The sequence below is a fragment of the Lissotriton helveticus genome, chromosome 5_1, assembly GCF_964261635.1.
Source record: "Lissotriton helveticus chromosome 5_1, aLisHel1.1, whole genome shotgun sequence".
Taxonomy (NCBI): domain Eukaryota; kingdom Metazoa; phylum Chordata; class Amphibia; order Caudata; family Salamandridae; genus Lissotriton; species Lissotriton helveticus.
In genome coordinates this window covers 1,251,223,781-1,251,247,941 of record NC_136065.1, presented here as the reverse complement: position 1 = coordinate 1,251,247,941, position 24,161 = coordinate 1,251,223,781, and positions in this window count along the sequence as shown.

The following is a 24,161-nucleotide window of genomic DNA, read 5'->3' as shown; positions in this document are numbered from 1 at the left end:
GTAGTGCAGAGTGCAGAGTGAGAGTGCAGAGTGCAGTTTGGTAGTGCAGAGTGCAGATTGGTAGTGCAGAGTGCAGATTGGTAGTGCAGAGTGCAGAGTGGTATTGCAGAGTGCAGAGTGGTAGTGCAGAGTGGTAGTGCAGAGTGGTAGTGCAGAGTGCAGAGTGGTAGTGCAGATTGGTAGTGCAGAGTGCAGAGTGGTAGTGCAGAGTGGTAGTGCAGAGTGGTAGTGCAGAGTGCAGAGTGGTAGTGCAGAGTGCAGAGTGGTAGTTCAGAGTGCAGAGTGGTAGTGCAGAGTGATAGTGCAGAGTGCAGAGTGGTAGTGCAGAGTGCAGAGTGCAGAGTGGTAGTGCAGAGTGGTAGTGCAGAGTGCAGAGTGGTAGTGCAGAGTGGTAGTGCAGAGTGGTAGTGCAGAGTGCAGAGTGGTAGTGCAGAGTGCAGAGTGGTAGTGCAGAGTGCAGAGTTGTAGTGCAGAGTGCAGAGTGGTAGTGCAGAGTGCAGAGTGGTAGTGCAGAGTGGTAGTGCAGAGTGCAGAGTGGTAGTGCAGAGTGGTAGTGCAGAGTGGTAGTGCAGAGTGCAGAGTGGTAGTGCAGAGTGGTAGTGCAGAGTGCAGAGTGAGAGTGGTAGTGCTGAGTGCAGATTGGTAGTGCAGAGTGCAGATTGGTAGTGCAGAGTGGTAGTGCAAAGTGCGGAGTGGTAGTGCAGAGTGGTAGTGCAAAGTGCAGAGTGGTAGTGCAGAGTGGTAGTACAGAGTGCAGAGTGGTAGTGCAGAGTGCAGAGTGGCAGTGCAGAGTGGTAGTGCAGAGTGCAGATTGGTAGTGCAGAGCGCAGAGTGGTAGTGCAGAGCGCAGAGTGGTAGTGCAGAGCGCAGAGTGGTAGTGCAGAGCGAGAGTGCAGAGTGCAGATTGAGAGTGCGAGTGGTAGTGCAGAGTGCAGATTGGTAGTGCAGAGTGCAGATTGGTAGTGCAGAGTGCAGAGTGGTAGTGCAGAGTGGTAGTGCAGAGTGGTAGTGCAGAGTGCAGAGTGGTAGTGCAGAGTGCAGAGTGGTAGTGCAGAGTGCAGAGTGGTAGTGCAGATTGCAGAGTGGTAGTGCAGAGTGCCTAAAACACATTGCCATTTACAATGCCATTATCTCTACTTTAAAACAAACCCGAGCCCTAATGCATTCCTAATGCTTGTTTCAACTGTGCCATGTGGCAGACATACATGCCCTTAGGGCATGTATGTGTGCCACATGTGCACCCATGCACTATACAGGGGTGCAACAGGGTGTCAATGTGACACCCTGCCACCCTTGTAAGTCTACTCCCTATTACCGATTCGGTATTTACCGAATCGATAATTCTCATTCATTCCTGTGGGCCTCCAGGCCCATAGGAATGAATGGGGAATACCGAATCAGTAAATACCGAATCAGTATTTACCGAATTTTACATATTTGGTAAAATTTACTGAATCATTAGCTACATATCATTTACCGATTCTAAAATACCGAATTGGTAAAATTCGGTATTTTAGAAACGGTAAATGGTATTTACCTACACCTGGCCCCTAGTCTCTGAATTGCAAAATGGGAAACCAGAAAACCCAGTATCAGTCCTGGCTTCCCCACTTGAGGAAATTGTGTGATCCTAGACAATTGGTTAATTTGACTTTGCCTCTGATTTCTTCATTACCACATTTTCTATACAAAACCTTCTCTTGTGTTTTAAGTAATACATTATAATGGTGTTCCCATTATATAGCAACCTAGACTACACACAAGGTGCACCCGACAAATGACTTGCCTCTTAGTTAACTAATGGCATTATTTTCAAAATGGGGGCGGCATAAATGTTTCTAAGATCACGGTTGTTAACTATCACTGCTAGTAAATGCCTCTCAATGCAGTGATATAATCTGATCTACTAAGGTAAAATGCTCAAGTATGTTAATAAAATACACTTTTTTGAGGTTTGCAGAGAGTTTAAATGTATACATGTATAGTGCAAGATGCCTTTCAAATTAAAGGTGTTCCTAAAGATAAATTGTCTAAGACACCATTTTTTCTTATTTACCATTATTTTAGTTAGCCTGTAAATAATGTATGCCCATTTGTTTCACAGCATCCTAAATGTTCCTGCTCTATCAAGCGAACAGCAACCCAGTTCTGCTGTTAACTAGGGGGGCAACATTTAAAGGTCAGGAGGACCACATGCGACTCCCTGGCCAAACTTTGAGTATCCCTGGTCTAAAGTATTATATCCTGATGCAGGTAATGTCTGCCCACTTATATCTCTATACTAAAAGTATTACATATCCCACCCTCAACACCAAGCATTGGCAAAGCCAACAGGTTTTTTCATATACGAGATCTATTAGCTTTGTCAATGTTTTTTTTACATATTGCAAAGCAGTTGAGCTGCTGTGGTCCATGGGTTAAAGTAAATAAAAAAATGCTATGATGTGGTCAAACCTGGTCACATCATAGTGATTTAAAAAAAAAACTTTAAGCCATGTTGCACAGCAGATAAATTGCTGTCCACCATGTGAAAACCATTGGCAAAGACAATAGATTTTGCATAGACGAAACCTGTTGGCTTTGCCAAAGCTTGTTTTTACTATGTGATTATCCTGCTTTAACATTTCTCCTGTTACTTTTGACTCTAAGCTGAGCAATGTGCTAATAGCCATATAACGTTCTAAAAACACACATAGCCATTAACGGCTAGATCACTAACGTTTTTCTCAATGCAACAAGACCACTTGCTGTGCTGCATCAAATGGAGAGGGAAGGAATGCACCATGGGTCATATTTGCTACCTTTCACACAACACAGTGGAGCAAGAAAACTTGCTGCACTGCATTGCGTGAAAAGGAGAGAGCAGAAATGTGGCATATTTCCTAAGATATGATGCATTTCTGCTCTCTCATAGTGCTGGCACACATCAGACAGCCCAGCGTCATTGCAGACACTCCTACAAGGGTGCCTGCATTACAAGGATGTTAGATTTGGGGGTCTCTAGTTGGCACAGGTAGGTACTTCTGACAAGTAGGGACCCTTGCCTCTAGTCAGGGTAAGGGGGTACACTCCTAAAATAACCCCTGCTCACCCCCTTGGTAGCCTGGCACGAGCAGACAGGCTTATCTCAGAGGAAGTGTGTAAAGCATTTGTGACCACATACAGTAACCTGGTGACAACACTACAAATGGACACCACACAGGGTTTATATAAAAAATAAGTACTCTTTATATAGACCTAACACAAGACCATTAAACTACAGAAATCCACAATACTATACTTAAAAATGGTAGTTTTAGCTTAGTTCAGTTCAGTTCTTAAGATGCGACACTTTGCGTCAATGTACCTTACGATGCATTGCGCTTCCACAACAAGTAATGTTGCAGCGATAGAAATGCGGCAAAGTTCCGGTGCAAAGAAATGAAGACGTGAAGATCTTCCAGATGCGGCATGCTTCTCCGATGATGCGAGAAGTCTCGGCTCGATGCGTCAACTGCAGCGGCGACACCTTGTTCAGCGATGCGACAGCAACAGCTTCAGCTGCGACACTCTTCTCAGACGTTTGTGAGAAGGTTCCGCACGATGTGACAACTACTGTGGCGACATCCTTGTTCAGAAATGCGACGCCAGTAGCTCAGACAGCGGCACGCTTCTCCGGTGATGCGAGACGCTTTCCTTGATGCGATGTAATGCGCTAGCTACAGCGGCGAAACCCTTTTTCAGAGGCGACGGCAACCACAGCGACACGCTTCTTCCTCGTGGCAAGACACTTCTCTCGATGCAGTGCAATACGACAGCTACAGCGGCGACACCCTTGTAAAGAAATGCGACGGCAGCAGCAGCGACGGCGACACACTTCCTCTTCGTTGCAAGACTCTTCTCTCGATGTGGTGCAATATGATAGCTCCAGCAGCGACACCCTTGTTCAGAGATACGACGGCAGCAGCAGCGACGGCGACACGCTTCTTTCTCGTTGAGTTGCTCTTCCAGTTCCTTGTGACTCGCAGTCCCACAGAAGACCCCAAAACAGCAGCAGGCACTTCCAAAGAACTCTGGGGAGCGGGGGGGGTGAAGTCTGTTGTCCCTGAGACTTCAGCAGGAGGCAAGCTCTGTTCCAAGCCCTTGGAAATCCTTCACAAGTTGAAAATAAAGCACACTAAGGGGGATTGGCCTGCAGTCAGGCAACCACTGCAGGCCAATCCCCCAAGCAGCACTTCAGCTTAGGGATAGTCTCTCCTCAGTAAGCATGGGCGTAAAATCCGTTCCGCTCGCGGAATTTGCGGATTTTCGGTAAATTCGCAATTTGCGAACTCTAGCGAATTTGCCGAAAATCTGTCAATCCGCACGCGGCGGATTTTTTTGCTTGGTGATACAATATTGCGGCGCGCGGCGTTCACTTTCCGTCATTCAGCGTTTGCCGAGTTGTTTTTCTCGATATTTTGCGAGTGCTGCGCCATTTTGGATCTTGCTGCGGGATCCCGCGGGAGTTGGCGCCCGCGAATACGTAATCGCGGCTTGCCACCTTACCTTGCACAGCACGCATCGCGAGAGTTCGCAATTGCGAACACGTAGGTGCGGCGGGCAGGAACAATCTCGCACTCGCGAAATAGAGATTTTGCAATTCTGCACAAGAAATCCACCAGCAAACAGCATAAACCTTCAGAAAATGATGATTTTTATCAGAATCACTCCTCAGGTTGACATTTGCCTGCACTTTTTTTGGCAAGGAGTCCATTTTTGGGTGGGGGAGGGGGAAGGAAGTGCCCCACAGTCTCCAACTTCCTGTTCCTGTCCAGCAGGCTCCTCCCAGTGCTTTCTTCATGTGTGGTCACTTTCATTTGGACCTTGACCTGGAAGGATTACTTTTTGTGGGTGCTGCTGGATATTTGGATTTGAGGCCTTTTTGACTTCTTTGGATCACTTTTGGATTAGAAATCAACTTTCACAAGTACGTTTGTTTGGGGCATTACAGTTGCTGCAACTACAATTTTGGAACTTTTTCAGAACATTAAATAAAATATATTGTGGGTAGCCACAGTATCCAGTAGGACCAGGGTTGGTTATGGGTGCATGATACAACTGTTTTGTTGAATTTAAACATCATTGAGGCCATGGATGGGCTGGGATTGTGCTTAATTTTGTGTTTTTTGTCGATTTTTTGGGGCTGCTGTTGGGGCCTTTTGCCCAGGGGTAGTGAGTGGTGCATGGACTGAGTCTGCCTGTGGGGACTCACTCTCTTTAATGTAAACATCCTGGATGGCATTGGATTGTGGTGATTTTTGTGTGTTTTTCATTTTTTTTGGGGTGCTACTGTTGATTTGGACTGGCTATGTGGGTGGTGGTGGTGGCCATCTTGAGTGCTGGTACAGGCAACATGTGCTTGGGGTGCAAGGGGCCATTTCGAAGAGAGGCAGTGTCTGAGGCCTGCACTTATTTTGCCTAGCTTTCATCCATTATGCCCAGGGGTAGTGAGTGGTGCATGGGCCTAGTCTTTCTGTGGGGTGTCTTCTTGAATTTAAACACCATTGAGGCCATGGATGGGCTGGGATTGTGCTGAATTTTGTGTTTTTTGTCAGTTTTTTTGGGCTGCTGGTGGGGCCTTTTGACCAGGGGTAGTGAGTGGGGCATGGGCCTAGTCTTTCTGTGGGGTGTCTTCGTGGATTTAAACACCATTGAGGCCATGGATGGGCTGGGATTGTGCTGAATTTTGTGGTTTTTGTCGATTTTTTTGGGGCTGCTGTTGGGGCCTTTTGCCCAGGGGTAGTGAGTGGTGCATGGGCCTAGTCTTTCTGTGCGGTGTCTTCTTGGATTTAAACACCATTGAGGCCATGGATGGGCTGGGATTGTGCTGAATTTTGTGGTTTTTGTCGATTTTTTGGGGGCTGCTGTTGGGGCCTTTTGCCCAGGGGTAGTGAGTGGTGCATGGACTGAGTCTGCCTGTGGGGTCTCACTCTCTTTAATGTAAACATCCTGGATGGCATTGGATTGTGGTGATTTTTGTGTGTTTTTCGTTTTTTTTGGGGTGCTACTGTTGATTTGGACTGGCTATGTGGGTGGTGGTGGTGGCCATCTTGAGTGCTGGTACAGGCAACATGTGCTTGGGGTGCAAGGGGCCATTTTGAAGAGAGGCAGTGTCTGAGGCCTGCACTTATTTTGCCTAGCTTTCATCCATTATGCCCAGGGGTAGTGAGTGGTGCATGGGCCTAGTCTTTCTGTGGGGTGTCTTCTTGAATTTAAACACCATTGAGGCCATGGATGGGCTGGGATTGTGCTGAATTTTGTGTTTTTTGTCGGGTTTTTTGGGCTGCTGGTGGGGCCTTTTGCCCAGGGGTAGTGAGTGGGGCATGGGCCTAGTCTTTCTGTGGGGTGTCTTCTTGGATTTAAACACCATTGAGGCCATGGATGGGCTGGGATTGTGCTGAATTTTGTGGTTTTTGTCGATTTTTTTTGGGCTGCTGTTGGGGCCTTTTGCCCAGGGGTAGTGAGTGGTGCATGGGCCTAGTCTTTCTGTGGGTTGTCTTCTTGAATTTAAACACCATTGAGGCCATGGATGGGCTGGGATTGTGCTGATTTTTGTGTTTTCTTTCGACTTTTTGGGGTGTATAACTGATGTTCCGCTGTCTTCCATTGCTTGTAGGTGCACAAGAGAACCACCAGTGCCAGGAAGAAGTCCTGCTGCGGTGTGTGCAGCACAACGTCACGTGTGGCCACAGACAACTCTGCAACTTGTGCAACTGCGGCCTGCTGTTCAGAGTGACATCTGAAGAAGATGGCCCCAAAAAAAGTTGCCCGTAGCTCCTCTAGCAAGAAAGTTGCCAGTAAGGAGCAGAAGAAGCAAGTGGCGCCACTTACCAAGGAGACTGGTGTGATGACGACCGCCACATTTTTTGGTAAAATAAAAAGTACGCCTGCTGCAGCAGCGGGGTCTGCTGGGGACCAAGCTGGGAGCAGCACCTCCGCTCCATTGGGCTCAGTGCCACCACCACGCCAACTTAGGTCCAAGCCCTTGAGTGCTGCAGAGGCAGCCAGTATAGTTGTTCAATCACCATCGACCAGTGATGTTGGCTCATCGCAAGAAAGTAGCAGCAATGTCCCTCAATCAACACAGGTTGTTGTAACTCATCTGACGAGTGTTGAACAACCACAGCCGCAACAACAATCACATGTGCAAGTACAAGCCCAAGTACATGTGGAAGGAGAGGCGGCGGAAGGAAAGGAGCAAGCAGAGGTGCATGGAGGGGCACAACAAGTGGCCACAATAGTTGTTCCTCCAGAAGTAGGGGCACATCTGGAAATCGACAATCAAGCCGATGTATCATTCGAGGAAGCCACTCCTCCTGATGATCATTCATTGTCTTCCACATCCCGAGCAAGGAAAAGATCAAGGGTGTTGGTGTCTACATCTTTTTCAAGCCCACCTCCTTCTGATGATATGGATCTTACTTGGGAACCAGCACCACTGCCGTCTGAGAGTGAGGTTGAGGAGGCACACCATGATCTGACAAAGGTAGCTAAGCGTAAAAGGAAGGTCGTCGAAACTCTCAAAGTTATGGAGTGTGATGACGCTCAACAAGAAGTGGCGTATACTCCTGCTGCTGAAGACTCTCACGACGACGACGCAGTCATCATCACTAACGTCACTGAAGCCCCAGCGGGCATGCAGCAAACAGACATTTTGACCCTAGCCCGACAGGCTGCTGAGCGTGATGATGAAGTCGACGAGGAGGCAATGGGAACACCAGAATCATTGATGTTAACTAGTACACCACAACGTACCGCTTCCATATTTCTTACTCGCCAGAAGGGACCTCCATCCACCTCGACCTCAATTAGTGGTGGTGAAAGTGCACAACATAGTAAAGTTCAGCAATACACATCCTCCACTTCATCTGGCATTAGCAGCACAGCCACCACCAGTATCGCCTCCTCCGGCCCCCACAGACATTTCAAGTCCGCAGTTTGGGACTTCTTTAGTGTTTCCAAAAAAAGGGAAAACATAGCCATTTGTAGCATTTGTAAGCTTGCAGTTAGTCGTGGTAAGCTTGGTACCAACTATGGGACTGGAGGCCAGAGAGGTCATCTTGAGAGACAGCACACTGTCCAATGGTTTGCGCACCTAGAGGAGATCAAGAAAGCCCGAATTGCAAGTCGAGAAAACGTTGATGTTTCATCTGATGATGACGAGGAGGAAGAAGCGTCACACGCTTCACTTACACCCAGTACCCCTGTCAGCACACCCACCTGTGAGCCACACTAAGACTGTGGGACAGAGTGAGACACCAATGCGTAAAAGTTCATCAGCGAGCGTAACTGGGTCGAAGAAGTCATCATCATCATCCCGTAAAATGGTCCAGGGCAACATTAAAACAATGTTGTTTTCAGACGCGCCATATGACCGCAACCACCCAATGGTGCGTCTGTATAACACTAAGCTGGCTAAAATGCTAGCGCTGGATCTTCTCCCTTTTCCTTTTGTAGAAGGGGTTGGTTTTCTCGAATTAGTGGCAGCGCTCTGCCCTAAATGGAAGGTTCCTAGCCGGTACTATTTTGCCCGAGTTGCGGTTCCAGCACTACATGAAGATGTGCTGGGGGTGATTGGGGCAGCTTTGCAGAAGAGTGCTGTTCACACTATACATCTCACAACAGACATGTGGACCAGTGGCGCAGGCACTGATTACATGTGCATCACTGCACACTGGGTCTCTTTTTCAGGGTTTAAAGCAAAGCTAAACACAGGTGCTGACCTGGACCAAGTTTTTAAAGCTGCTCGGAAACATGCAACACTAGCCATGTTTGGCTTGGAGAAACGTCATACAGCACAAAACATTTTGAATGAGTTCAACACAAAGGTCTTTCACTGGCTGTCTCCAAAAAAACGCGGCATTGGTTATGTTTCCACGGATAATGGCGCCAATGTAGTTAAGGCCATGGAACTGGGTGACTATTTCAGAGTGCCGTGTTTGGCGCACTGTATAAACCTGGTTGTTAAAAAATTCTTGGATAAAGAAAGTCCAGCATGCCAGTTAGTGGTCACCTGCCGAAAAATGTGCAACCATTTCAGCCATTCTTTTAAGGCCCGGAAGCATCTGAGGAGCCTGCTACATGAACGTCGAATGCCAGTGAAAGCACTCATCCAGGAGGGGCCAACACGTTGGAACTCAACCTTCTACATGCTTGAGCGTCTGTATGAGCAGTTTACGGTACTCGATCAGTATTTCTTAACAATGGGTACAGCTGTGAAGGAGGACCTGAGGTTAAATGCGGCGCAATGGGAGCTAGTTAAAAGCCTGACAGAGATGCTTCGTCCTTTTGAGTTCTTCACGCGTGCAGTCAGCAGGGAGGACTGTAATTTGGGAAAAGCTATCCCATTGTTGCGCATGCTGGAGCACAAACTGAAGGCGGTGTCTTCAAAGTTTCAAAACGATGAAGAAAAGCAAGAAGCTTTTGTTTTGGCGGAGAAATTATTAGAGCGTCTACGTGGCGATGAACGTCTTCAAAAGATCCACTCAGAACAGCATTACATATGTGCTACTATTCTGCATCCACGCTACAAAAAGGCGCTGGCAGGCTCTGCATTATTTCCTTTTAGTGATGAAGATGCTACAAAGTACAAACGTTGGGTAGCCTGGTCAGCCATCAGGTTTGAAAGAGAACGGAAGCAAATTGAAGGAAAAGGCAGTACATCAGCATCAGCAGGCCATCCCCAGTCAGAAGACTCCACTTCTGCACCTGTGGCTGTGGCAGAAGTGACCTCTCAGCCGTTAAAGACACCGGCAACCGCATCATCTGCACCAGACACAACAGAAATATCGGGTGATGAAGAGGATTGGCTAGCTGAGATTGGTTATGGTTCTGAAAAGGTCCGAGCGAAAATTCAGCAAAGTGGAGGAAACGTGGAGAACTTTGAGTCGATGGTGCAGGACTATCTGAATGACTCAACAGAGGTCTATGTTAATGCTGACCCATTGGCGTATTGGCATGGGAAAAAAAAATTGTGGCCAGAGATCTCCCGCCTGGCTATACATTACTTGTCTTGCCCACTCGCAAGCGTGTCTTCTGAACGTGTTTTCAGTGCTGCTGGTGGCATTGTAACTTGCAAACGGACCCGCCTCTCGCCCAAAAATGTGGAGATATTGACAATGATCAAGATAAATGAGCACCTCATACCACCAGATTTCAAAGTACCAGATCGCACAACGCAAGAAGACGAGGAGGACAGCAACTTAGATGAGGGAATTTCTTCTGTGTTAGGTGACACTGACCTACTCCTGCCGGATGATTTCGCAGAGTATGAGGACGAACTCTTCTTCCCTGACACCGAGGCCTGAAAATGAGCCAATGAATTCAGACATTTTCTTTTTCGTACTTATTGACTTTTATTCCTGTGTTTCTGTCTTTCTTTGTTTTGCACAAGTTAATATAATTAAAACTTTAATCACCTGTACTTTTGCTTTTTGGCTGTTTGGGGGTCTTCTCTACTTGTTTTCGCCTGGGTTGACGCTCTGGGGCCATTGCTGGGAAGGTCTAATACCGGATAAAACTGGTTTAAACAACATCCATGAGGAAAAAAGGTTTTGCCTTTTCTGACTTTTCGCTCAATGTAGCGTTTTCAGGGGCCTGTTTGAGGGGCTTCCTGGTGTTTGTGGGTGGGTTTCGGGGTCTGGGAGCACTACTGGGTATGGATAGTTTAGATAGCAAGAGGTTTGAAGGAAATCCAACGAGGCAGAGGGGAGTTAGGGCCTAGCTGCAGAGCGTGCGCTGAGTGATTTTGAAAATTTTCACAAAAGTGAGTAAGTCCACATTTTTGTACTTTTGCTTTTTGGCTGTTTGGGGGTCTTCTACTTGTTTTCGCCTGGCTTGACGGCTCTGGGGCCATTGCTGGGAAGGTCTAATACCGGATAAAACTGGTTTAAACAACATCCATGAGGAAAAAAGGTTTTGCCTTTTCTGACTTTTCGCTCAATGTAGCGTTTTCAGGGGCCTGTTTGGGGGGCTTCCTGGTGTTTGTGGGTGGGGTTCGGGGTCTGGGAGCACTACTGGGTATGGATAGTTTAGATAGCAAGAGGTTTGAAGGAAATCCAATGAGGCAGAGGGGAGTTAGGGCCTAGCTGCAGAGCGCGCGCTGAGTGATTTTGTACTTTTGCTTTTTGGCTGTTTGGGGGTCTTCTACTTGTTTTCGCCTGGGTTGACGGCTCTGGGGCCATTGCTGGGAAGGTCTAATACCGGATAAAACTGGTTTAAACAACATCCATGAGGAAAAAAGGTTTTGGCACTTTTTGTAACTTAGGGTTCGTTAGGGTTAGCCCTAGCAGCAGGATTGCCTGTTTTTGGGTGTTCTTGATTTTTGCAACTGAGTTCTGGGGTTTTAGAGCACTCGTGGGAATGTGTAATTTTTGTTGCAAGCGATTTGAAGAAAATCCATGGTGGGAAAGGGGGGATCACTTACTCGGTGAGAGGCACTTACTGTTGAAAACATTTAGCCATTTACACTTAAAGGAAGAAAATGACACAGACTTAAGTTTCAGGAAAACTAACTTACTGTTAAACCACCACCCACCAGACTCTAAACCAGTAGTATGGTGGGAAAGGGGGGATTTGGTATAGTTAAAGAAAGCCTTTGCCACTATTCTTAACTTAGGGCTCGTTAGGGTTAGCAGTATTTCTATTGCATGTGTTTGGATGGGGGGGCTTTCGAGTCTTGGAGCGATGCTGGCTATGGATACTTTTCCTTGCTTGCAAGTGGTTTGGAAATACAATCCACGGTGGGTAAGGGGGTATTTGGGCCTACTTTTACTTTCAAAGTACGTTTTGTCACCAGTTTTCTGCTAGGCCTCTTTTTTTGAGATCTGATTGGGGGTCTTCTACATTTTTGCAACTGGCTTTAGTAAGGGTCTGGGTGGGAGGCGGGATCACTGCTGGGAAGGTCTAATTTTGTTCTAAAACACAGTTTACAGTACACCTAGCTTGAGGGGAAAGATCCGCTAAATTAATTTGCCCATACTTATTTATCCTTCAAAAGGTGACTCAGACAGAGTACGCACTTTCAAAAATATTGTACTGTCTATTTGGAAAATCAAAGTGTGACTTTCTGCACTACACAGCGTACACACCTTGTATTTATTTATCAGTGGTGTTGTAATAGCACTTCCTATTTTTCGTTCAATAATTACAGGCCGGGTTTCAGTCTGTGCAATGGGGAAAAAAGGATGGAGTCAGGCTTCACATTAGCGAGCCGCAATTCAGCATCCGCCAGGCAAGCAGTGGGCAGGGTGTCTTCTGGTCACCAACATTGATGGACGAAGCGTCAGCTGGAATGGAGGAGTGCCGCTAATAAGAGGAATTGTTTGCTGCATGCAACTTACTTACCAAATTCAACAGGACAACTACAACAACATACAGATACAGTATCCATTGTTTTCTTCTATGAGTGTGACTCCATTTCTTGGATCTCTCTCTGCTTCTAAATTTATCCCTACAGCCAATCAATAGGTTTTACTTCGGCTACTTTTTAAAACCTAATTTAATGTAAGAATAAGAAGTGTTTCTCTGAGTGCAGAGATAGGCAAGTGAAAACGCTGCAGCCCTGTACTGTCGCATTCTAGTACTACTTACTTTTCAGTAACAATGCATTCAGTAGGGCATGCACTTCCTTTATGTCACGTAAAAAGATTTATGGTTAGCTTTGTACCCAAAGATTTCTTTATCTTGAATTATTGTTTGTCCATGCTGTGCTTTTTTTTTTTCTCTCAACAAAACCTACCCAAAAAGAAACCCCCATTCCCATCCATTTTCCAAACCCTAACCCTCTTCCCCCGGGCTGTGTGGTTTTGCTTGATGTGTGACTAAATGACATCAATAATTCCACACACTTGCTGGGGAGGATAAGGTCATAGCAACAGGCTGGTGCAGGAATCCGAGGATATATTCTAGACTTACTCAGCTTCAGTACTATTTCTTGTAGTAGTAGCCAATGTCAAAGAAATTCAACGCAAGTAATAGTTATACTTTCAATACTTTACCATTTGTTAGGCTCTGTGTGGCACTGTTCTAGTGTACTGTCACCTGCTATATTCTCTATCGTACCGTTGTAATGCTACAGTAAGGACAAACCAGGTTTCATTTTCTTTTTTTCCATAGGCATGCAACTGCCACTGTGTCACACCACTAGTACCACCGCAATGAGGACATTTCATCCGCCCAGGATTGCCAACCTTAATCGCCATTTCCCGTGGAGCCAGCCCTGGGCCTAGCCCTACTTTCAAACACAAATTACAGGTAAGATAAGCGTTTGGTGGGAGGTAGTATAATGGAGTATTAGGAATAGACGAGAGATTGACGGTAGTACTACTAAAGTCCTAGGACTCTTCAGGAAAACAAACTTACTGTTAAACCCCCACCCACCAGACTCAAAAGCAGTAAAAAACAGGTATGGTCAGATAAAGTTTCAAAAAGTATATTTTTGTAGCCCTAACAAAATAATCTCCCGCAAGACCCTCCCTAACCCCAACGATTGTCCTTCAAAAGTCCCACAACCCGACTCCCAATTCCCACCCCCCAAAAGTCTCTAAAAAAGGGGCAAGGGACACTACACTACGGGAGGGTGCTGTAGACTTCTTAGCGGCCAGGGCATCATACTCCTTGCGGAGGGTGGCATGGTCGAAGCGGAGGCCCTCCACCAAGTTCTTATAGGTATGGACCTCCTGCTCCAGGTAGGACACTCTTAGGGATAAGCGGCGCTGGCGTGCCTTGCAACTCCTGTGGGGGGCAGCTGCTGTATTTGCTGCTCGGCGGTGGCAGTTGGATTTGGTAGCCCGGATCCGTACCGCTGGAGCACTGCGCTGGCTGGCAGCCCGTGGGTGCACGGAGGAGGATGCAGCTGTCTCAGTAGATGTTGTACCGGTAGACTGCGTCTCCACCTCCTCCAGGGCCACCAGCCGCCGATATTCGGCGACAGTGGCATCCAGCCTCTGTTGCCGGGCCATTTGAGCCAGCTCCCTCCTTGATGATCTTCTGGTTGATTTGGAAGGAGCAACTATATGAAGAAAGAAAGACATAGTCTGTAACCAATGCTCCTTAAGATTAACACAAAATGATTGAGCAGAAAGTTGTGTCACAGTACAAGTAGCAAATTGAAAGCACAGTACATAACTATTGAGGACAGTATCTATCTAACCTCCCACTTCGTCATCCTTGCTCTAACATTAGTAGGAGTTTAAGGAACAAATTCTACGAGCACTATGGACTTCCATTACTGTCGACTATGACAGTACACCAGTCTTATTCTTCTTCTTCTCTCTTGTTTAGGAAAATTGGTACGTTATCTTATGCAAGCCGGCATAATGCCAGCGCAGTGAACTTGCACCCGAGAAAAACAGACGCACAACATGATGAGTGAGACAGACTTGCGTTACTGTACCGGTCCAGTACATGCAGGTGGTGAAGCTCTTACTTTTCTATTACGGGTGGCACTGAGAATACTCTGTTAAAAGGGCTACTGCTTAATTAATTTAGCTTTCACCCTACAGTGCAAATGAGTACTAGAAAAGGAAAATGAAGAAGCTAAATAATCTGATTATCTATCACTTCACATGGGATGTATTTGATGACATATGGGATGACTTTAGGTGCTTTGCTTATTATTGAGTGAACAGTGTGCCCACACATGAATGACGTACTACTACTAAACTAAAGTTATTAAGAGAGGCAGGGAGTGTCCACAGTAATAACCGGATATATGCTGTGCTTGCAGTTGCAATACAAACTACTGCTACTATTCATGGTAGTATTTGGATAAAATTACAACTTCTTTTCCTTGCCTTTCCTACACTGGAACGGACGTGCGGGTGCGGTGTTACATGCTCTTCAAAGTAACACTTAGTTCATCCAGTGACCGTCTACTCTCTCTAGATACACATATGCTATCTAAGAGTCAGATAATACCATGATCCAGGCATCCATCCATTCAAAGTATATGCACACATACAGTTTCTGTTTCACCCACCCAGGCTGTTCTCCTTCCACCCATCCTTGCTTCATCATTCACCCAGCCATGCACCATACCATATTCTTTCCTTCCCAGCCACCTCGGGGACCAAGCAAACACATATCATTCTCCTTTGCCAGTCATCATTAAATTTCTCGTCCTTCCACACTTACTTACACCCTTCTTTCGCTTTTCGTTCATCCCATCCCGTAAGTTCATCTCAGATCTTATTGGGATTCTTCTCGCCAAAAACTTCACAGCTAAGTCGAAGTACATTTAGAGGAGGCTACTACCTGGTTGATTTATAATACACCCATGCAGAAAGCACACTATGCAGTCTTCAATCTCAATAAGTAAGGAATATATAGCTTACCTCTGCCCGCCACCACCGTGTGAACCCTCACAGGCACGTCCGGCACTTACACCGCCTCCTCCCCAGAGTTGTCCCCCTCGTCCAATACCACCACCTCCGCGCTGGCCCCGCCACCAGATGTTCCACCTACAAAGTACATTTAAGAATGTTAGAATACACCACTCACTACTATATAATATTTGGTGTAGGAGGAATAAAGAAATGTGAAAAAACAGAATACAATGTAATAATTTGTGTCTGTCTACTCTAAAGTAAAAATGTCCCTTTTTCCAGGGTAGGCTGTTGTCTTGCTGCACTTTTTGGCACAACTGATGAATGCTTGCTTTTTATTTTTAACACGCACCACTTTTTCTCCTAACAGACAGAAGCTTGACTTCTAAGAACACGAGCAGGATCAAGTTCAAACCAGGTGAGAGCTCGGCTCGACCACAAGAAATGTGTCCAATTAATCGTCAGCCCTAAGCACTTTTCCATTTTCAGTTAAACGTTTAGTTTTATGACAAAGTAGATTTTTATAAATGTGTTAACTTTTAATAAAGCTTTTAAACTTAAATAGACTCTGTGGTTTTTGGTCCTCCAGACTAGAGTGGATGAGCTAAAGGTTGTGGAATTTTTGCAAGCATGAGTCTGTGCCTCTGAAACTTCTTGACTCTGACTCCGTACTCTTGTCCTGCGTTGGATCATCTAATCATCATTGGGGATCAATCATCGGTGACTTTGGGAGCTAAATGACTCTGCCACACTATCTAGTCAGTAAGGAGATTGGGGGTTCAACTACAAAGTCTGTTATCACTGAGGTATGTGGAAGTCTAACAGCACATATTATAATTGATAAGCTAAGCAATGCATTATTTAGTGTCCATAGTTCGGTTTGTGCAGATTTGTCCCTGCAACAGTAGTAGAATGGATTGTCCTACTAGCCAAACCAAAAGTCTACAAGAAGATCAAAGACGATCTAGAAAAAATCGAATGAGGAACGCTAGGAAAAAATAGGTACTCTATATTAAAATTAAAACTTACTGGGGCCAGCAAAGGAGCCCTCGCCTGCCCGATCCTGGCCTGCATCCTGAACAGCAGCCTCCTCCTCCTGTGTCCTCTTGCCCCTGGGGGGAGCTGATGTACAACATGAAAGAAAGAAAGACCAGAAAACATGGATGATATTTGTCAACCAAATCAAACATTTCAAAAGAACAATAACAAAATATTTTGGCGAAATAGCAAATAGACAACTATTCCACGGGATATATTGACCCATCTCGTGTGGTCTACTACGTTATTGATTTGCGGACCGTTGACTTGGAAAGTTCCTATGTAACTCACTAAACAAACTACTAAAAAGGTTTGCCTAGTTTTTTTAAAAAAAAGGTCAAGGTGCACCACTTCAACGTTTTTAGAAACTGTTAAGTCTGATAAAGTCAGCAGAAATTATCACATCAGCTATTTCTTGTAATCTTGACAGTTCTTTATTCAGGTCAGTTGAAAAGAAAAACTATACACAGGATCTACAGCCGACGCGTTTCGTCCTCAAGGGACTTCTTCAGGGCTGTTACAAAAAAGACAATACACAAAACATACAGTTAAAACTTACATTAAAATAAAGCGGAAGCAACTAAGCTCATGCAAAGAGAGCCAGACTTCAGTTTCTAAAAACGTTGAAGTGGTGCACCTTGACCTTTTTTAAAAAAAAGCTTTTCATAGTTCATGTTTTGAACCTACATTGTAACGGTGGGTGTTTTGAAGTGTGCACACAGACTGCCCCAGATACTGGAGGGTGGGCCAAAAAGAAAAAAACTTTTTGGAGAATTTTTTGACTAGGTGCTGTCCGTTTGGGAATCTTCCACTGTTATCTTTTTCTCCAAACAAAAAGGTTTGCCTAGGCCTGGCAGGCAGCAGTCCGCAGCACGCGAAGTGACAGACAAAGTCCATCGTGCTTGCAGATCAGTGAATACTCAAACTATCAATCAACCGACCACCACCACTATTTCTTCTTATAGCCATGTGTCTAAAGGAAGGACTGGACTTGAGTCTGTAGGGGCTGATTTAGAAGCCCCTTGCGGCTCTTTTGCTCCATTGTTGCGTGACTTTTGTGACGCAGCGGCAGAACAAAAGAGGCGCCATGGTGCGGCGTATATTAACAAAGTGACGCATATGGGAGATGCATCACGTTGTAAAGCCCTGCGCCATCAGGGGGCGTTCCGGCGCAAGGGAGGGCGTTCCTGCGCAGGAACGAATCCTAAAAGTGGCTGAGGGAAATCTACAAGATGTCAATCAGTCACTTTTAGGACAATGATGCGTGACTCAAACCCTGCGCCTGCTTGAAGCCGACGTACGGCTTGATGCAGCATTGGGGAGATAGGGCACCCCAGAGCATTGCTGGAGCTGCGCCATCGTTGGCACGCAACTCCAGCAATACGCCGCCTTTACGGCAGAGATGCGTAAGGCTTCTGTGACGTTTTGGGCCCATGGTGCGCCACATTGTAAATACGGCGCACCATGGGTGGTGGTGGCATGGCGCACAATTACTGGCATTACGCAGTTCTTTACACTACACTCATACATAATTTCTCAGGCCAATGAAATGAACACAAAATAGAAAACAAATAAGCATAGTAGCAAGGCTACTGAGAAGGAGAGCAGTGCACCTGGAATGCATAGAAGATTTTGAAATATAATGTACCTACAATGTAATCGGCAGCATTATTGCTCTTGGTAAAAAACAAAAATTTGCAATATAATAACACACAGAGCGGGATAAAACAGAGTAGTGATGAAATAGCTAGAAATAGCTACTACTACTCACCAAGCCCGGGGATCTCTACGCCGAGCACGTCCAGCAAGTCGCGTTCCCGGTCCATGAGATCCGTCCAGCGGTGGGTGGCCTGGTTATAGGTGCGCCGGACCCCAGAGTGTTCAAACATGGCCCGGCACACCTTCTCCCACAGCTTCCGGCGCTCCCGGATCCCGTAGCCGGTAGCGATCCTGCCGCCTCCCATGATGGTCTTGGGGAGGCGGCGCTGGACGTGAAAGACTAGTGCGGCCACCTCCTCCGCACTAAAAATCTCCCGAGCTACAACTGTCTCCCACCTCAAACGCCCGCACGGGAGCCGGGCACGGGGTGCGGGACCCTTCCCCTTTGCGGGCTTCTTCCCGGCTCCCTTTGCCATGGTCTGGGCAGAAAGGAAGCAAAATAAGAAACAAGAAATAGAACAGGGAAGAAGAAAAGAAAAGCGTTTAAAAAAGTAGTTTAAAATGAACAAAAAGTAGCAGTAAACACATAAATATAGAGCTAGAAAAATAGAGGGATAGATAATGAGTAAAATAGATAAAAAAAAACTTCAAACAAGCAAAGGATGGCAGAGATTAAGAAAGGATACAGAGAGCATGCCCAGAACCATAGCAATGAATGAAAAACAAGATGGCCGCGCCCGTTCACGACCGCATGGGTAAGTTCGCACGAGATTTTCTTCGTGATCACACGCGAACATGTACAAGCGAGCCGCACACTTTGCGAGATTACACATAGCGCCCGGAAACGGAATTACGTCACGCAAACAAGATGGCCGCGCCCATGTACAACCGCTAGGGTAACTTCGCAAACGTTGCGCTACAAGCGGCTTGCGAACATGCAAAAAATCACGCGAACAAACACGCAGCAAAAAACAAATCGTGTGTTCGCACGAATTCGCGGCTTCAAAAAACGGTCTCGCACGGATTCGTGCCCCGTTAATTGCGCGAAATTGCAGAAAAACGATTTTTGCAAAACTGAAAGCAATCAACAGGTGCAAAAGTTCAATCTTAACATTAGTAACCATTCACTCTAGTGCTTCCTGAGGGGCCCCTCCAGAGTTCAGTTGCCTATTTGCAACTATTCTATGACCCTGCTCTGACCCTCACAGCAGGCTCATAGAATAGCTACAAGTAGGCCATAAAGGTCCTGTGAAAAAAAATTGCACTGCAACAGAAAGCAAATTACAGATAAGGAAGGAAGCAGGTGCCAGCCAGACTGGAAGTTTAAAAATCAGTGACACATTAATCAACCCCAAATTAATTCATGGCAGTTGAAGCAGGGCAGGTGTGCTTGCTTTTTTTCACCCCCATAATCTACAGTGATAAACCAACCAGAGGGTGGCAGTACGGATGAACCAGAGGGTGGCATGGGTGTACCAGAGGGTGGCAGTGGTGAAACAGAGGGTGCTGTGAACCTGTGATGATGAACCAGACGTAGAAACAACATGGTCGCGGCCGTTGCGAGCCGAAAAGTAAGTTCGCAATTGCGAACTGGTAAACAAACCTGGCGAACTGGCAGAAACCCTTGCGAACACAAAAGAACTAAAAAATCCGCAAATTCGCGAGAGTTCGCGGATTTTGCGTATTGCGAATCCGTAAATACACAAGTTCGCGTACGCCAGATTCGCTACATCCGCCCATGCTTACTCCTCAGTTTCTTCAGGTTCCTCTCCTCAGCAAAGTTTTCTTCTTGTAGTCCAAAAGTGATCTCATTTCTTGGGATCAGGGTCCCAATATTTATACCCCCAAATCCTTTGTCCTCTGAGGGCAGGGGGGTCTTTGCCCAGTCCAAACCAGTTCTGGAGCACTCTGTTGACAAGACTGCTTCTTTCCTTTCACAGTGCAGGGCAGAAACATTAGACGCCCCACATGAGGTGGAGCCAGCATTGTGGAGGGAAATCACAGCCCTGGAGCACTTTGTACACTTTGTTGATGTGATTCCTTCTCTCCTTTCACAGTGCAGGACAGAGACATCAAACGAAAATGGCTGTAATTCAACAAAAAAAAAACAACAAAAAAAGGAAACTTCCTTTCTGAGTATTACAACATTACAGTTGACAATTACAGTTGACATGAACGTTCACTTAGGCTTCTACACAACAACAGTTACCCCAGGAAGTCTTATTCAACCAAACCTAACAAATGTATGTATCAAAATATAGTTTTTATTTTGATTTTTTCAAAGCAAAGCAAATACATTCATAAAATTGCTAAACACATTTAAAATCCTAATGTCATGATCATAATTACATGGAATCATAAAAGTCCTTTTATACAAAAAAAACATTTTATACAAATACATTCAGTTTATAAAAAGAACCATAATCTTCTAATGTACAAAAAACCAATTAATAGTACATATTAAATTAAAAAACAGTTTGTCGACGCGTTTCGGTGATATGTTCTTTAGAACACCTTCTTCAGGACTTTCTAAAGGATCTTCTTAATCTAAAAATAGATACATAACAATTTGTTAGATGTTAAACTATCGGGGGAGTTGTGCCAAATAACTGTTGACGGTGCCCTAAAGTTTCTTACTATTAGGACATGCCACACACATCAGGGCTTGTCCTACCTTATACTTACCATGCACCCTGCCGTTGGGCCGTGTCTGATATGAAGAAAAGGGAAGGTTTAGGGACTGACAAGTGGGTGCACTTGCCCAATCAGCATGACAGTACCAGACTGTACACAGGCTCTGCAATGGCAGGCATTATACACACTTTTAAAGGCTGCTTCAGTGGGCGGCACAACCAGTGCTGCAAGCCCACCAGCAGCATTTGGATTTACAAGCCCTGGGCACACTCAGTGCACTGTAGTAGGGAAGAGGTGTGGCGCCGTGGCTAGGGTGACTGACTCCGGAATCTGGGGATCACGGTTCGATCCCCGGCACCGGCGGCAGATTAGCCCAGCACCATGTAATCTTCCCGACAGCCCCCATAGACCCTTACAGGTAATTGTGTGCTTTACAAATGTGAATTATTATTATAATGTGGATTACATAGGGTCTGACAAGTAAACCTAATCAGCCAATCATGGAGTCACATACATCAATTTACAATAGGGAGAGCATCTGCACTTTAGCACTGATCAGCAGTGGTAAAGTGGCCAGAGTCATAAAACAAACAAAAATAAGTCAGGCAATATACAGGAGGAAGGCAAAAAGCTCAGGGATGAACCCTGCAAAAAGAGCCAAGTCCAACAAAGGAGAATTGTTTTTTTGCAGGAAGGAACATCTTCCTGTACAAAAACAATCTCGCAAGACAATTTCATCTTTCTTTGTGCGCAGCAGATACAGTACACATAGAAAGAGCAAATAATGAGGAGAATTGTTCTCCACGTTACACCATCCTCTAGGAGGTGTAGGGATTTCACGCAATACCAGATTTACAAGCCTTTGCAAATCTGGGATTGCATGAAATCCATGGATGGATGCATGGTCATGTCCATATTCTACCCATGGAATGCCTCCCATAATGAAATGTAAAACAATGCAGCACAAGCTGTTGCATTGGGTTAGATTCTTTTAACAAAAGCCATGCAAGGTGGCGCTAATCGCTTGTAAATATATACTAGCATTTTGCCTCAAGGATGTGCCACAAAAGTGGTGAAATCATGAAGCAAAATGTGAGTAAATCTGGCCCTATATCTACTAAGATAAGGTGCATTCCTGCTCTTCCTCTGTGCTAGTGCAATTGGTACTGCCAAGCGCCAAAACTGGCACCCTTGCACCATATTGCAAGGGATTCCAGTGTTGCAGCCAGGATTGTTTTTTGTGTAGGAAGGTACATCTTTTTGCACAACAGAGGACATGTATTGGTGCCATAGGATCCACACAGACTAGCTAGCAGAGCACCCTAAGCATACTTACAAGCATTCAGGACAGGGGTGGCACCACTAGGCAGGGTAGACACACAGATGGCAGAGTCCAGGTGCAGGTTCGAGGTTGTTGGAAGCCTGTTATATTCCTGCGGCTTCAGATCAGGAGGCCAGCCAATTAGCCATTGCAGTCACTCTTTGGGTTCTGGGTTCAAGAGATGCAGGTCCTTCTCACCCGGGCAAGAGGGCAGCAGCTCTGCACAGGAGGGCAGCAGTCCTTTAGAGCAGTGCAGAAGAGTGGCAGTCCTTTTAGCAGCACAGAGTATCCACGGGTCCAGACGTGTGCTGAAGTGGTGGTGGCAGAGGTCCAGCATTTATACCCATGTTGTGCCTTTGAAGCATGGAGAAGCTTCTAAAGGCATGCCTCTGAAGTGCACAGGTGCCCTGCCTTCCTTTCCCTTGCTTCAGACTGACTATACGGCTATGCAGCTTTTGTGTGGAGACAGGACACAGCCTATTCATCTGAAAGTTGGACTGGGTCTAGCTCCTCCCTCCCACCTGCCAGTGATGGCCCATTCAGTCACTCCTGAGTTTCCCATTGTGCGCCGGTGTGGGCAGTATACTATGCTCCGCTGGCATAGTTCACAGTTGTTCCCACTCCGCAATCCAGCTGAAGCGATGAGTGCTGGAAAAACTCCACAAACCACAGCGTAGTGGAGTTTTTTTCTCTCTCGCAGCTTGCCAATGTTAAGTTGGGAAGTGCAAGTGAGAAAAATTGAGTGCTAGGGCGAGTACAGGCATGATTTCTCAATGCAGGAGGTTAAGGTTGAGAAAGCTGCCGCATGAGTAGAAAATCTACTCGAGTGGCAGAAAGAAGCGCTGCCTTATTGTGCAGAGCGTGGTGCAGTTCGTGAGCTATTACAAGATGGTGCCCAAGCATCACGTAACAAACTCCCCCATTGACATGTAATTCACTCACTGATGGACAACACACCTCCACTATATAAGGGACAGAGGCCAACCTTCCCATTACCGGCGGAGACAGGGAGAGGCATGCAGGTTAATCGGACCTGCTACTACGGGAGAACTGTGAGTAAAATAGAAAGGGAAAACCGTTTTAGGATGTGAGGCAACATCTCTCTGGCTTTATTAGCACCGAGCCTTTAAACAATTGTTACTTGAAAATGAATACTCATTAATACATGTACTGCCCTTGCGGTGTCAAAATTGCTAAAATGCAAGTAAGGTCTGGTTTTATGCATTAGCAAACAATCAATCAAATTATCAAATTAGTTTTGTAACGCGCGCAGCTACCCAAAAAGGGTTTCCCGGCGCCTATCACTCAAATTGCTAGAAAAGGAGCAATCAAGAATCATTTGCTACTAAAAGAGCCACGTTTTAAGATTTCTTCAAAAGCTGAGATAGGACAGGTCAATCTTCAAGGACACCGGAAGAGAATTCCAGATTTTGGGGCCAAGACAAGAAAAGGAACGGCCTCCCATTCTTGCAAGTTTAAATCTGGGAATCATGAAGTCTCCGTGGGCTGTAGAGTGCAAGGGACGAGAAGGAATGTAAAGATGGATGAGCTCTTGCAGATACGCTGGTGCCACACCTTGTTTGATTCTAAAGATGTAACACAGGGTTTTAAATTTAATTCTTTGATCAATTCGAAGCCAGTGAAGGTCACGTAAATACGGCGAGATGGAAGCCTGTCAATTAACTTGACAAAGAAGGCGTACTATGATTCATGCCCTCATCACTGCCTACTTGGACTATACCAACAGCCTCTATCTGGGAGTGCCTGCCTACCTCCTACACCGGCTACAGATCGTGCAGAATGCCGCGGCAAGGCTGATCTGTAAGGTCCCTTACCGTCACTCGATCTCCCCTCACCTGAAGAACCTTCACTGGTTGCCTATTGCCGCACGTATCCAGTTTAAAGCCCGTGTACTTATCTTCAGGGCTCTGAATGGTAAGGGGCCTGGATATCTCAGACGAAGGTTGAAGATAGTCCATTCGTCACAGGCACTTAGATCTAACCACCTCCGTCTCCTGCTCCCCCCCCCCAGATTCCATCTAGCCAGGAAGGGTGGCAGAGCTTTTGCGGTGGTTGCCTCCAGACTCTGGAATGCCCTGCCGGTCAACCTGCGCCTGACTGACTCAGAATCACTATTCGGGAGCAAACTGAAGACATTCCTA